We start from the raw sequence: 13860 nt of genomic DNA on the forward strand, positions 1-13860 counted from the left end.
TATCTATGGCAGCTTTCACACTACAAAAACAAGTTGAGTAGCTGCAGCAGAGACTGTGTGCAGAGCCTAAACTCTTTACTATCTGACTCCCTAGAGAAAAAAGTCTACCAATTTCTACTTTAATATAGCAAACCCTGCTACCAAAAGCAAAAAAATAATTTGTATAAGCATCCTCCAACTTAGGAGCAGGTTTTATACAAAAAATTCATTTGGAGGTCAGTTGTCCATGAGAACCAAATGATAAATGAGTTTGATACCTAAGCCAACCCACAAATGCTGATTAACTTATAATTATTTTAACTGTAATACTAACAGCCTGAGTTATGAAGTTTAGGAATAGGTGACCATAAGCTGGCAAGATCCCCTGAAGAAGGAAATGGCAACCCTTCCAGGGTTCTTCCCTGGGAAATTCCATGGACAGAAGGAGCCTGTAGGGTTACAGTCCATGGGGTAGCAAAAAAGTCTGACACAACTTAGCCACTAAACAACAATGAAGTTGCAAGAAAGAGGAGAAAAAAATGTCCATAATTTTTTTTTTTCCTAATTGCAAGGCCATAGCTGGATACACATAATTCTTGCCGGGTACTGTCATGTTCTTTGAGCAGAAGGACTTTATATTACATATTTTTATTTTCCTCATGGTACTTAAATGAGGGCATTCATAAGTGCACAATATATAGTTGTTAAATGAAATGGTATCCATTTATTTCGATGTTATGTGTGCTGAGTAGTCAATATGGCCTAATTTCCCCTACTTCTCTGTCTCTTACTAATAGGCATAATTTTCATAAACTTGGATCCTTATGAAAAAAAATTAGCCCTTCTGATTTTAAAACCTAGACCAACTTTTGAACATTTTCCAGTGCAAAACCACATATAGTGAGAAATACATTTTACATCACAACCAAATGCACATATTCACATATACTTATAACCTAAAAGTTTCATCAAAAAAGACAACCTTTTGAAATACAAAACTGTCTTTTCTATTATATTCTATTCATTTAATTATTTTTCAATTCTCATCAGAATTACCAAATTGGTTTCATGAACAATTAGTGGGGTCCCAATCCACAGTTTGAAAAGCTGGGTCTATGATATTCAGGATAAATTTCTGTATATTCACAAGTGAGTTGAGTTCTTTCAGGACTATTAATTGAGTACCTTAATAAGGGCTGGTCCAGACACCATAGGGCTTTCCTGGTAGCTTGGTAAACAACCTCGCTGCCAATGCAGGAGACATGGATTCAACTTCTGGGTGGGGAAGATCCACTGGAAAAGAAAATGGCAACCCACTCCAGTATTCTTGCCTGGGAAATCCCATGGACAGGGGTGCCTAACAGGCTGAAGTCTGTAGGATCGCAGTGAGTCAGACATGACTTAGCACACACACCAAACACCCTGCCAGACACAGAAAGCTGATCAATAAAAACACGTCACTCCCTCTCACCTGAAGGACTGATGTCTAGGTGGGAAGGTAACCAGAGTAAAAGATATGGAGGCTGTACGACACTCAACTCAGCCAGAGGAACACACAGGTTATAGTATCAAGTTCCCAGCAGCAATTAAAGAATTCCCAGTCCAAGGCACAGCTTTGCCTCTATTAAGTTAATATTTTAATTAACTTTGGGTTTAGGACATGGCTTCCTGTTCTGCCATTTAGATAGAGCTAATTATTCCCCTAAAATTTAAACCAGTTTTTGAGAGTAGAAAAACTTTAAGATATATTTAACTTAAATACAGATACAAATTGAGTGTAAGTATAGATAATACTGGAATTAGGCATTTAGAAGTTTTTTTGCTTAAGTGGAGAGTCATTTGTATTTTCCATTGTCATTAAAGTTTTTAAGTTCATTTTAATTCATTTTTATAACCAAATTGCTAAATAATGTTGTTATTATAATACATTTGAAATTGCAGAACATTTATAATTGTAGGAATACCAACTTGAAATATACTTGCAATATCTTTTTGAGACCATTACTATTTTAAACTTAATTATAATATATTATCCAATGATGCAATTTTATAAGCAGGGAAACTCACAAAAACAAAAAAAGTACACAATACCCAATTGTTGTATTTAAAATTATAGCTAAAAGAAGACTGTACCTGAAAGAGGTTTATCTCGCATGCCTTAAAGATTTATAGTTAATTAAAGTAAAACATGGGTTGGTAATTTCAAATGTACTGCAATTTCATCCATTTAACAAAGAACCTATTTCACTGGTATAAATTACAGATATGAGAAAACACTGGGTATTTTGCATTTTAAAGATTTTATACCCACTCTGATTTATTTTGAGGGAAAATTCCAAAATATGAGGCTCCCACTCTTTCCTATCTTTGTAGACTCTTTAGAGTTAGACCCACACTCAGTTCATCAGCGTGCAGTCACATCTGCTTCCCAGACGTGCTCAGAATCCTCTTCCTACCTGCAGAACCTAAGTCCAAACCATCATGTCCTTTTGCCTAAACTATCAGAGAAGCCACGAAACTTGTCTCCCTAATTTCTTTCTCCAGCTCCTGTGAAATCCAGGCTTTACACACAGAAAGAGCCATCTGTAAAATATAACCCAGAACATGTGACTTGCGCTACTTTGAAAGCTTCAGTGCATCCCACTGCACTTTGCTCCCCTTTGTCCACCACCCAATTCCTTGTACACTGTGTTTCAGGCACATTTAGCTTCTTTTTCTTTCCCGACTGTGATACTCAATTTTAGGTGTCGACTTGGCTGGGCTACCATGCCCAGACAGTTAGTCAAACATTACTCTAGATGTTTCTGTGAAGGTGATTTTTTAGATGAGACTAACTTTTAAATTGGTGGATGTTGAATAAAGCTGATTACTCTTTGTAAGGTGGGTGGGCCTCATCCAAGCAGTTGAAGGCCTTATGAGAACAAATATTAACCCCTTAGCCAAAAGGAATTTTGCCAACACACAGCCTTTGGACTGGAATGGCAGTTCTTCCCTGAGTCTCCTAGCCTACTCCATGAGATTTTAGATTCACCAAATCTTCACAACTGCATGAACCAATTCCTTCAAAGGAATGCAGATAGATAGGTAGGCACATATCCTGCTGGATCTGTTCCTTTGAGAAGCTTGCCTCATCTACCAGACATACCAAGCCTTTTCTCACTGTAACACCTTCAATACCTAAGCCCTGAAACACCTTTGCTCTTAATATTCTCCATCTCTGGAACTTCCTCCCCGGGCTCACCATATAACTGCTTCCTTTATAGTGTTCATGTTTTACCTTGGAGTAACTTACCCAGATACTCCATCATATCATCTCATTTCATTTCCTTCATGGAAATTCTCATCTTAAAATGATCTTTATTCATTTTTTTGCTTATATACTTTCTTTTTTACTTGTTTTATATACTTTTAATATTGGTTGATGTCTTAAGAATGATTATGTGTCCTGAAATTAGGTTAATTTCCCTGTATACTTAAATTGTCATGTTTCTGATGTATGTGGTATACATCCACAAAGTTATTTTTTTTTCTTTTTATAACATTTTATTTTATATTGGAGTATAGTTGATTAGTTGAGGCTCTCCTGGTGGCTCAGAAGGTAAAGAATCTGCCTGCAATGCAGGAGACCTGGATTTGATCCCTGGGTTGGGAAGATCCAATGGAGAAGGCAATGGCCACCCTAGTATTCTTGCCTGGAGAATTCCATGGACAGAGAAGTCTGGAGGGCTGTAATCCTTGGAGTTGCAAAGAATCAGATACAACTGAGTAATTAACACTTTCACTTGCGTAGTTGATTAACAATATTGTATTAGTTTCAAGTGTGCAACAAAGTGATTCAGTTATATATATACATGTATCTATTCTTTTTGAAGTTTGAGGGAAGATGCCTATCTTGTTCCCTGTTAAGTCCCCAGGATTTAGAACAATCCTGGGAAATAGTAAGCATTCAATAAGTATTTATTGAGTAAATGAATGAACAAATTAATAAAGAAAACATTTTTGTTAAAGTTCAAATTACTTCCTAAATACTCTGTCCAGTTTCAGAATCTGTTTAGTCCAGGAGGTCATTCTCCACCTAGAATTCATATAATGATATAGAGCTGTGCTGTGCTTAGTCACTCAGCCGTGTCTGACTCTTTGTGACCCCATGGACTTTAGCCCGCCAGGCTCCTCTGTCCTTGGAGATTCTCCAGGCAAGAATACTGGAGTGGGTTGCCATGCCCTCTTCCAGGGGATCTTCCCAACCCAGGTATCGAACCCAGGCCTCCCACATTGCAGGCAGATTCTCTACCAACTGAGCCAGTAGGGAGTCCAAGAACACTGGAGTGAGTAGCCTATCCCTTCTCCTGGGGATCTTTCCCACCCAGGAATCGAACCAGGGTCTCCTTCATTGCAGGCGGATTCTTCACCAGCTGAGCTACCAGGGAAGCAATGCCTGGGAAATAGTAAGCATTCAGTAAGTATTTATTGAGTAAATGAATGAACAAATTAATAAAGAAAACATTTTTGTTAAAGTTCAAATTACTTCCTAAGCACTCTCTGTCAAGCCTCAGAATCTGTTTAGCCCGAGAGGTCATTCTCCACCCAGAATCCATATAATGAAATAATGAAATAGAAAGCTGGTTAAATATCTCATGAAAAAGTAGCAGCTACCCTGTTAGTTTCTACACGTAATTGTGGTACTTAAGTCTTAAATTGGGAACCTCAGACATATGCTAAAATTGCCCTAGATCTATCTTTCTTTTTTTCATAGTGAAGTCTAATAAATCTAATTAAATCAGAGTGAGACCATTATTATTCCTTTGTAAACTTCCATGATTAAAAGGAGTTCTTTATACTTCCTATGACAAATCATTCCTATTGGAGAACACCAGAGGGACTTGTCAGGGTGTAGACCTAGTATCAAAGGTTCTACCTACTGACTGTTTTCTTTTTTCTTTTTTGAATTAATGAGACAATATTATCCATATTGCCAGACTTAAAGTCAGTGCTGACTTTTTTAATATGAGAACTCAGAAAGTAGGGCCACCTACAACAGATATGCCAAATCCATTTAAAATTGTTCAGGATATTTTAACTTCATAAATGCCTTCCAGCACAGTCTTTGGATCTCATCCTATCACAAAGAGTTAATGTAGTTAATTAACGTGAGGATGACCAAATTCCCTATTCTTTTATTTGCTCATCTGCTCATGAATAAAAAAGACTCCCTGTCCTTGAGAACTCTACAATATAGAGGAAACAAAAAGGGGTAAAACAAATACATAATTCAATATATAGATAGGTTATTTAAAAACTATAGTATGTGCTATGAAGGAAATAGATCCAGGTGAAGGGACAGAGAATAGCTGAGAGAACATACACTCTGATAGTGAAGTCATGAAAGGCCTCTTGAAGTAGTGATGTTTTATTCCCTAACCTGAAAGATGAAAAGGAGGAAGGCCAGAGAGAATAGGGTGAGGAGATGGAGATAGGTGAGGGTACCAGGAAGAAGGTAGTCTGAAGAACTGAAGGGAGGACTGTGCCTGATCAAGCTTAAGAACTGAAGGGATCTTTTTCCAGGAAACATCCTTAAAATCATCTGGATTTTTTTTCTTTCTTTGCGTTAGCCTCAGGCTAAGATATGCCGCCTCGCCTGAATTCTCGCCCTATCTTGGACAGGCAGTTTGCAGGGGGGAAACATTTAAATGGAAACCATGTAGTTTGTCATGCAAATTGAATCTCTTGAACAGAATTCGATTTAATAGAGGTCCTGGTTGATCATTATGCAAGCACAGCCTGGCTGCAGTTTGACGAAGTCCTTTGTCAACTGCCGAAACTCAGTCTTTCCCTGGTCACTCCTCCCTCCCTAGACAAGCTCTTTAGCTCACAGCCGAAACCCTTTAGAAAGGAGACACTTCTGACTGGATGAACTGAAGCGACAGTTTTTTGCTTACATACCTATAGCGTTGATTAGGTAGGCCAAAGTCAGAAACCCACTATTGGTCTTGCACTCAGCCTGCATACATTTAGGTCATGTGAAATCAACTTTATTTCTGATGCAGGAAGCGGACCCCCTCCAGGGCCCAAGTGGGCTCTTGTCTAGCACTCAGAAATGAATTGTCCAAGGAGACACATGTACCGACAAGTCAAGAGGCTTTACTGGGAAGGGGCCATGGGGCGAGCAGGGGATTACGGGAACACAGGAGAACTGCTCTGCCTCATAGATCGAAGCTTTGGGCTTTATGGCTATGGGGTTAGTTTCCAGTTTTTACTGGCCAGTCACTTGACTTGGAGTCCTTCCTGATGACACTCACATTACTCAGCCAAGATGGATTGCAGTGAGGATTCTAGAAGGTTAGTAGGACATGTGGACTGGCATCTCCTCTTTCCTTGTGACCTTTCCCGAATCCTTCCAGTGGGTAATAGCATGTTAGTTATCAGTTCCTTAACAGGACCTCCTGCTATAACTTATGCAAGTGGTTACTATTGTGCCTAGCCAGGGTGGGAAGTTCCCCTAACAATCTATTCTGAAAAAATGAACCCGAAACATCTCCAGTGCACAGAATCTTGGAATTAAGTGGAAACGGTCCTCTAGATTTTTGACTCATTGATAAAGACTTTACCTTCTTGACTTTACCTACTATTATTGACTTGCATTAAACACACTTAAGAGAAGATGATCGTCAAAGACTGTTGACCTGTGAAAGGAACTGGAAGGAATCAGAAAGCTCGAGTGAGTCATGATAGGGTTTGATGACTATGTGCCATCTTGCACTTGGTTTTATTCATCATTTGTTCATCTATAAAATAGAATAAATTCCATTTCTCTGATGAAAACCTTGAGTTAACAGATTCAGGAATGTTAATCACTTAATCAATGTGAATTTTTGTTGTTTGAGATATTGGAAGAGAGTTATTAAGGAAAGACAGCTTAATGTGATAGGGAACACTTGGATTATAGAGATTTATGCAACTAACCGTTAAGCTTCCAACTTGGCCAGTACTAGTTATGAGTCTTTGAGACAGGTGGCTCCTCAAGTTCTTTAAACTTCAGTTTTTTCATCTATAAAAATAGAGATCACAACTGCTAGATTTTTGTGTGAATTATATGTGAAACCATATGCAAAACCATCAAGGATGTTTTCTCTCAGATAGTAAACTTTCAGTATATGTAATTTGCCTTTCTTTTACCTATTAACATTTTCAAAAAAAAAACACTAAGAATTCTTGGGTTGGCCAAAAAGTTTGTCCAGGACTTTCTAGTCAACCCATACCTTTTCCTGTTGTATTTTTAAGAATAGAAAAGTCTTTCCAAACTAGATTTTTTATAAAACTCCTTACAAGAGAAATAAATCTTAAAATGACCCAAGTAACTTTTTTGGATAGGAATATTCACTACTTCTAAAGATGTTTTAATGTTTGAAATATATAGCTTTTGATATATACAGCAACCAGACTCTGACATCAAGCAAACTTTCTTTAAAACCAAATTTTCCTTACTCTAAGAATGTAATCCTGCAATCTTATAAAAGTGATCCATATATTAATAGATATAAAACAGCCCTGCACATAAATCAGAGAGCAAGAATTAGATTTGTCCCTTATTTTTTCCATTGTTATTCATGTCTAACTTGATGCATTCTTACTTTGCCTGGGTTAATGCTACAGAAAGTTTTTTAATTTAAAAAATTGCAAAAGAGTACATTAAATTGGGCTTAACATGAAAGTGTTTTCTTTTGATGACTCAGATAATAGTATAATAAGAATCACCTCCTGGGTGCCAAGTTCAATGCTAAGGCTTTAGTACACTTTATCTCACTTAATCTTCTCAATATTTATAAGATAGAAATATATAAATATTTAGATTCATTATACAATTACATAAAATTGAGATACAAAGAAGTTAAGAAACTCAACGTAGGACAATTAGTTGATGATGGTTTTATAACCGAAATCAGAATAATTCCACATAGCCTCTATTCATTAATTGCACCTAGCAAAAATTAAAATTAAATCAATCTAATATAAATTTTAGGTCATTTTCTGATTTTATCACTTTGTGCATTATCCTGATTAATGCTATTATCATTAGATATTTGAGAGACTATATTCTCTTGCAAAATCCTGATTTTTGGAGATGGTGAAGTCCTTTATCTTTCTGCAGCACTTTCCACTCTCTTTCTCCCTCTCTCTGTCTGTCAGTCTCACATGTGTGCACACACACACACACATACACACACACACACACACACACACACACACACACACAAGCTTTCTTTCTGTAGTCCATTCACTCCCTTAACCTATATAGTACGTTCAGCACCTGAAAAAATATCCCTCCCGTTTTCTTTCCCAGTTGACTTTCTGCAAGCTCAATGAGACCATCTTTATCTTTTGAGTAGCAGAGATTTGTTTAGAAGCCCTTTTGAAAATGAACCAGATTTTAAGGACATAGTTTCATAGTAGGAGATAAAAATGACTCTTAAGGCTTTCTTGATGTATTTTCATCTCTTTTTCTTTGACTGCTTTGCTCACATGAAGCTGGCTTAGTATTTATTTCTCCTTGAAGAATTTGTTGTCACAAAAATTAATTACTTTGCTGCTAATAAAATTAGGATTTTGGAAAAACGAAAGCTTTGTAACATTATCCCTCCTTTTGGGAAACATACTTGTGCTCTCTAATGTGGAACTTAGGAGTTCTATAAATCCAGTACTTTGTTTAAATAGTTTAATGAGATTCTTATTTTATTCTTTTTTGTAATTATTTGTAGAATGTGCAGCTCTCGGTGATTTAATTCTTAAAAAAACTAATTAGTGTGCTATGGAATGATTTGTCTTTCGTTAATTTGCATTAACATTACATTTTGGTTTTTGTGGTATATGTTGCATTGGGTTCCCTGTGGGCATCTCTGGATGAAATGCGTATTTAACTGTGTCCAATATAATGATTACTAATGAATGAATGAGTCCAAAGGAAAAAATAGGGGATATTTTGATGAGCCTTTCATTTAGAAGGCTGAAGTTTGAAATTCTATAAAGTTAAAATGTATTTTCTCAAACAATTCTTTTTTAAAGCTATACTCAGCTGTTGAGAGACACTGCAGTGCTCCATAGAGAAAGATCCATCAACCGTGATGGTAATGATGGTGGTGGCAGGAGTGGTGATAAATAATAATGAAAGAACAATTACCAATATATACTAAGGGCTTCAGTGGACCCGACATCTTGACATTATCTCATTTAATCCTCACAATGACCTGTTATGATCCCCATTTCATAAGTGAGAGAACTTGAACTTTGAGAAGTAAATAAATTATCTAAAATCACATAGAGGGCTAGAGGTAGAGTGAAATTCCAAGGTTCCAGAGACAAGCTTTTAACTATTCTCACTAGCATTTTTAGTCTTTATAAATATAGCAAGTAATCTCACAACGTTTTTTAGTCTACTTCTCTATGGACTTCCTAGGTGGCTCAGTGACAAAGAATCCGCCTGCCAATCAATGAAGGAGATTCAGGTTCCATCCCTGGGTCGGAAGATCCCCTGGAGTAGGAAATGGCAACTCGCCCCAGTATTCTTGCCTGGGAAATTCCATGGACAAAGGAGCCTAGCAGTCTACAGTCCATGGGGTCGGAAAGAGTGGGACACATACTAGCTCTCTATGTTGTTTAGCTCATCATTTTAAGGCAGTGGTTCTCAGCCTGCAGTGATCCCTGCCCTGGGGAACATTTGGCGATGTCTGGAAGCATTTTTAGCTGTCACAACTGTGATGCGTAGCTGGCATCTAGCTGGGGAGAAGCCAGGGATGCTGCTAAACATCCTACAGTTCACAGAACAGCCCCCACAACAGAGATTATCTGGCCCAAACTCAATAGTGCTGAGGCTGTGAAACCCTGTTTTAAGGAGCTGTCTGTCCAGTGATTGGTTTTCTGGTAATCATGTCCTTATATGGCTTGATTTCTGTTCTAACTGCTCTATCTTGATGAATAAATGACTCTGAGCCTTGTGTTTATAGGAGAGACTGCATAAAACAAATGCAAGGGGCTTACATCATCCCTTAGGTTTGCAGAGGGCATGATGATGTTTCCTTTGGACTTGATGATATTGTTACTGCTATAGACACAACATGAGCACCCACTAGACATCACTATGCCAACTTTGTTACATATTCAGAAGATGCTCACAGTGATAATGCATAGTAGGCATGATGTTCTCCATATTGTGCATAAGAATCTGAAGAATACAGAGATTAAATAGCTTTCCTAAAGTTGAGTAGCTCACAAGTAGATGGACCAGCATTCACATCCCAGATATGGGCTCTGTTCACCTTACCCCAGATATAATTAATTAGTAAGAGCAATTTACAGTCCTGGGTTCTGCTCTAATTTTTCATTGTACTAAAGTAGGGGTTTTCCTCAAAGTCTAACACTTTTTAACGTAGATATAATTGAATAGCTCCTTGGATATTAGAGTTTGAAAAGAAATATTCTCATTTCACAGAAAAATACACTCTAGTATCTCATAAACAGGTTATAAAAATAGATTATTTCTTAAGGATGAGATATGAGGACTATCTCTTCCTTTGAGAGGTTCCCTTCTTAAAGAAAGAGAACACAGCACAGAGACGTTGTGTGACCTGACTGTTCACACAGCAAGTGGCAGATGGGGCGGGGTAGGAGGAGGCAGGGCAATGGTCTGTGACTGTGGACCAGTTCTCTTACTTAGAGTCCCTTTTGCTTCTGCCCACCTTTTTTACCCACTTCTCCCTTCAGCGGGCTGATGGTAGGAAAGCTATAAGTTCATCCCCCTACTGAACTGGTAGAATGCTTTTACAAACTAGGGACACAAACTCATTATCCTCATTATTTTCAAAAATTGTTTAGGACCACAAACATGTTGTGGAAAATTAGTCCTTTGAAGAAGAAGGATGAGAGTGGTAAAATCTCACGATTCTCATTATTATGCAGTCAAATCACTCTGTAAAACTAATTAAGGATTTTGCAGTATTTTATGCTCCTTGGAATCAAACGTGAAGAAACAGGATCTCATGACTTTCATAAGAAAATGGTGAGTTTGTTCATATTCTCGAAACCTGCAAACTGTTCCTCCCAGGAAATTTGCCCCTTCTTCCTGCTCAGTATGTTATGTTATGCTTCCTTTAAGTAGGGCTCATCAACTGTCAAAGGTCATGCTCTCTTAACCGAGGTCATGTGCTAACTCAGAAGACTGAAGGTTTCATCTTACGCTTTCCCACTTCACCCCTTTCTTAAGCTAAACTGGGTAAGAGACAAGGAAAGTAAAATATGAAGGGGGGCACCCTCTACCCATCGGATCATGTTTTCCCATGCCTCCTCTATGCTCTACACTACTCCACGATGAATGTGGAAGTTAATCTATTGGAGTTTGGGATGAAAAGTTTGAACCTAAATTAATTGGTTTTTGTCACGTATACTTTCAATTATTTTTTGGCTGCTCAATCCTATGTACTGTATGTTAGTATAACTAAAAACAGATTATGTATTTGGATATAACTAAAAACAGATTATGTATTTGGAGATTACCAGCTCTGGAATTTGGGAAGGCCACTGTTCCTTATGTTCTGCAGCAAAAACATTTTCTGACTCTTCTAGAATTCTAAAGTATAGACCTCCTCCCCTCCCTGGCAGTGTATCAAAGGTGATACACTAATCCTTTCACCTTCTAAGCATCACAGGCCTAGGCTTCCTTCAGAATTTAGACCTCAACAGCCTCCAACCCCAATAATAAATCTCTCTCTTAAAAAGTAAGTGTAAATCCCATCCTAGCCACAATATGTGGTTGAGCTTCTCAGACACTCCCTGCCCATCAACTACCCAGCTTCCGAGATCCATCCACCTCCTCTACCTGAACCACCTATATCTGGACAAGCAAAGCTTGAGAGCCCTGGAAAAAGGCAGGGATCCTGTATTAGTTGGCGATTGTTGCTACAACAAATTATCACAACTTAGTGGCTTAACACAGCACAAATTTATTTTCTTACAGGTTCATGGGTCCAAAGTCACCGTGGGCTAAAATTATCTTGTCAGTAGGGCGTGTACCCTTTGGAGACTCTAGGGAGGATCTGTTTCTTTGCCTTTTTCAGCTTCTAGATGTCACCAGCATGGTGTTAGCTCGTGGCCCCATCCTCTTTAAACCCAGCAAGTGTAGCATCTTCAGACCTCTTTCTGTCTGATTTGTGCCCCATAATCACATCTCTTTTTTTAATTCTCCTGCCTCCCTCTTATAATCCCCTCTAATTACACTGGACCCACTCAGATAATCCAGGCTAATCTCCCTATCTCAGGATTTTAACTTAATCACATCTGCAGAGTGCCTTTGCCATGTAAGGGAACATATTCCCTGGTTCTGGGGATTGGAACATGGGCATATTTAGGGGCCCAGTATTCTGCTAATCACACATCTGTGTAGGACTTGGGAGTTGAATCAGCTGAAGAAGGAAACTGCATTCACCTTGATTCCAAAATTGGAGAAATGGAAAAGAGTGTGATTCTAGGCCTAGACATAACCTAGGTTCCTACCCCAACTTTACCAATAACAGTATGATCTTAGACGTCTTTTAACCTCTCCATGAATGTTTCCTCACCTGAAACATGGAGAAAATCAAACCTCATATAGAGCATAAAAATGCAAAAGTACCTAGCATTACAACAGAACCTTAGTAGGTATTTGATTAAGGTTAATTATTTTCCCATTCTAATGTTTAGTCCAAGCTCATGTAATGCTGAATACGGTTGTATGGCATTTCCAAAGTGACGACTGTCCTAACCATGTTATATTTCTTAATCTACTTTGCCATCCAATTGCCAAATTTTGAGTCTAAAGAAGAAGGTTAAGGAACTTAGTGATAGAGAAAGAAGGGACAGAACAAAGACTGCAAACCAAGTGTTTTGACTCCAACTCTTGTGTTTTTCTATTCTATATTATACACCTCTTGTTTTCCACTTCTGGTAACCATACTGATTAGAAATTAAGTGTTTGGCCAAAATAGATTGGTATATAGGAGATGGGGCATATTGCCCATCAGCTTTGTGAAGTTTGCAGAAAAGCAAAATAGATGAGGAACTGTGGGCTCAGGAAAATATTTTCTCTCTGGAGCTGTTAGGCATTTGAAACAAGTTGCTAAGGCAGCTTGGCTCTTATGACTGTATGGCTGGTGCCAATTTGAAAGCTTTTATAGGTCTCTGGTTCCCCTGATATTATTGGCTAAACCAAGAAATGTGGTTAATTTTTGTGTAAAAAGAATTGTAACTCTGAAAATAACTTGTGAGAACTGAAGAAACTCCCAAGTTCCACCTAAGGGTTTCTTAGTGAAAGTATTAACTGTGAGAAAGAGAAATCTAACTACCTACAATCATAGTAACTAAATAAAAATTTCCCGGTTCTTAATGTTACAAAACATAAAAAGAAATTTCTATTTGTTTCTGTTGTTGTTGTTCCTAACTGGGATCATTAAGGTGCAATGTAATTATGGCCTGATGCTTCTTGTCTTTGGTGACATCAGATGCTCCCCAGTCTCCTGGCTGGTGATTAACAGCCCCTCAACTTGATCCTGATATGACAATTAGGATTGAGTACTGTCATCTGTTTCATAATTAAATCTGTCTTCCATATCCTTTGAACACCATATTGGAGTTTAATTGGCTGATGCTATCTCTGCTGCTGCTGTGGCCTGTCTCCACAGCAGAGTCAAGATAACAATGATCCCACACATTGCAGAATACCCCACTGCAGTTGGAGAGAATTCACTTTCTCTTTTGCACAGAAAGCCCTAAAGTCCCAATTTAGAAGCAGTAGTTAAGAAGCCTAGGGCCTGTGTATTCCCCCAAGTACTCATTCAGGGTAATAGTCAGGGTCTACCATGG

General features: G+C 38.1%; 1 protein-coding gene across 2 annotated transcripts in view; it reads left to right on the forward strand.

Moving 5' to 3' along the window:
- CDH6 (cadherin 6) overlaps positions 1-13860 on the forward strand; it is a 140282-nt gene that overhangs the window by 26155 nt on the left and 100267 nt on the right. The window lies entirely within an intron of this gene.

Source organism: Muntiacus reevesi, chromosome 14 (genome assembly GCF_963930625.1).
Source record: "Muntiacus reevesi chromosome 14, mMunRee1.1, whole genome shotgun sequence".
NCBI lineage: Eukaryota > Metazoa > Chordata > Mammalia > Artiodactyla > Cervidae > Muntiacus > Muntiacus reevesi.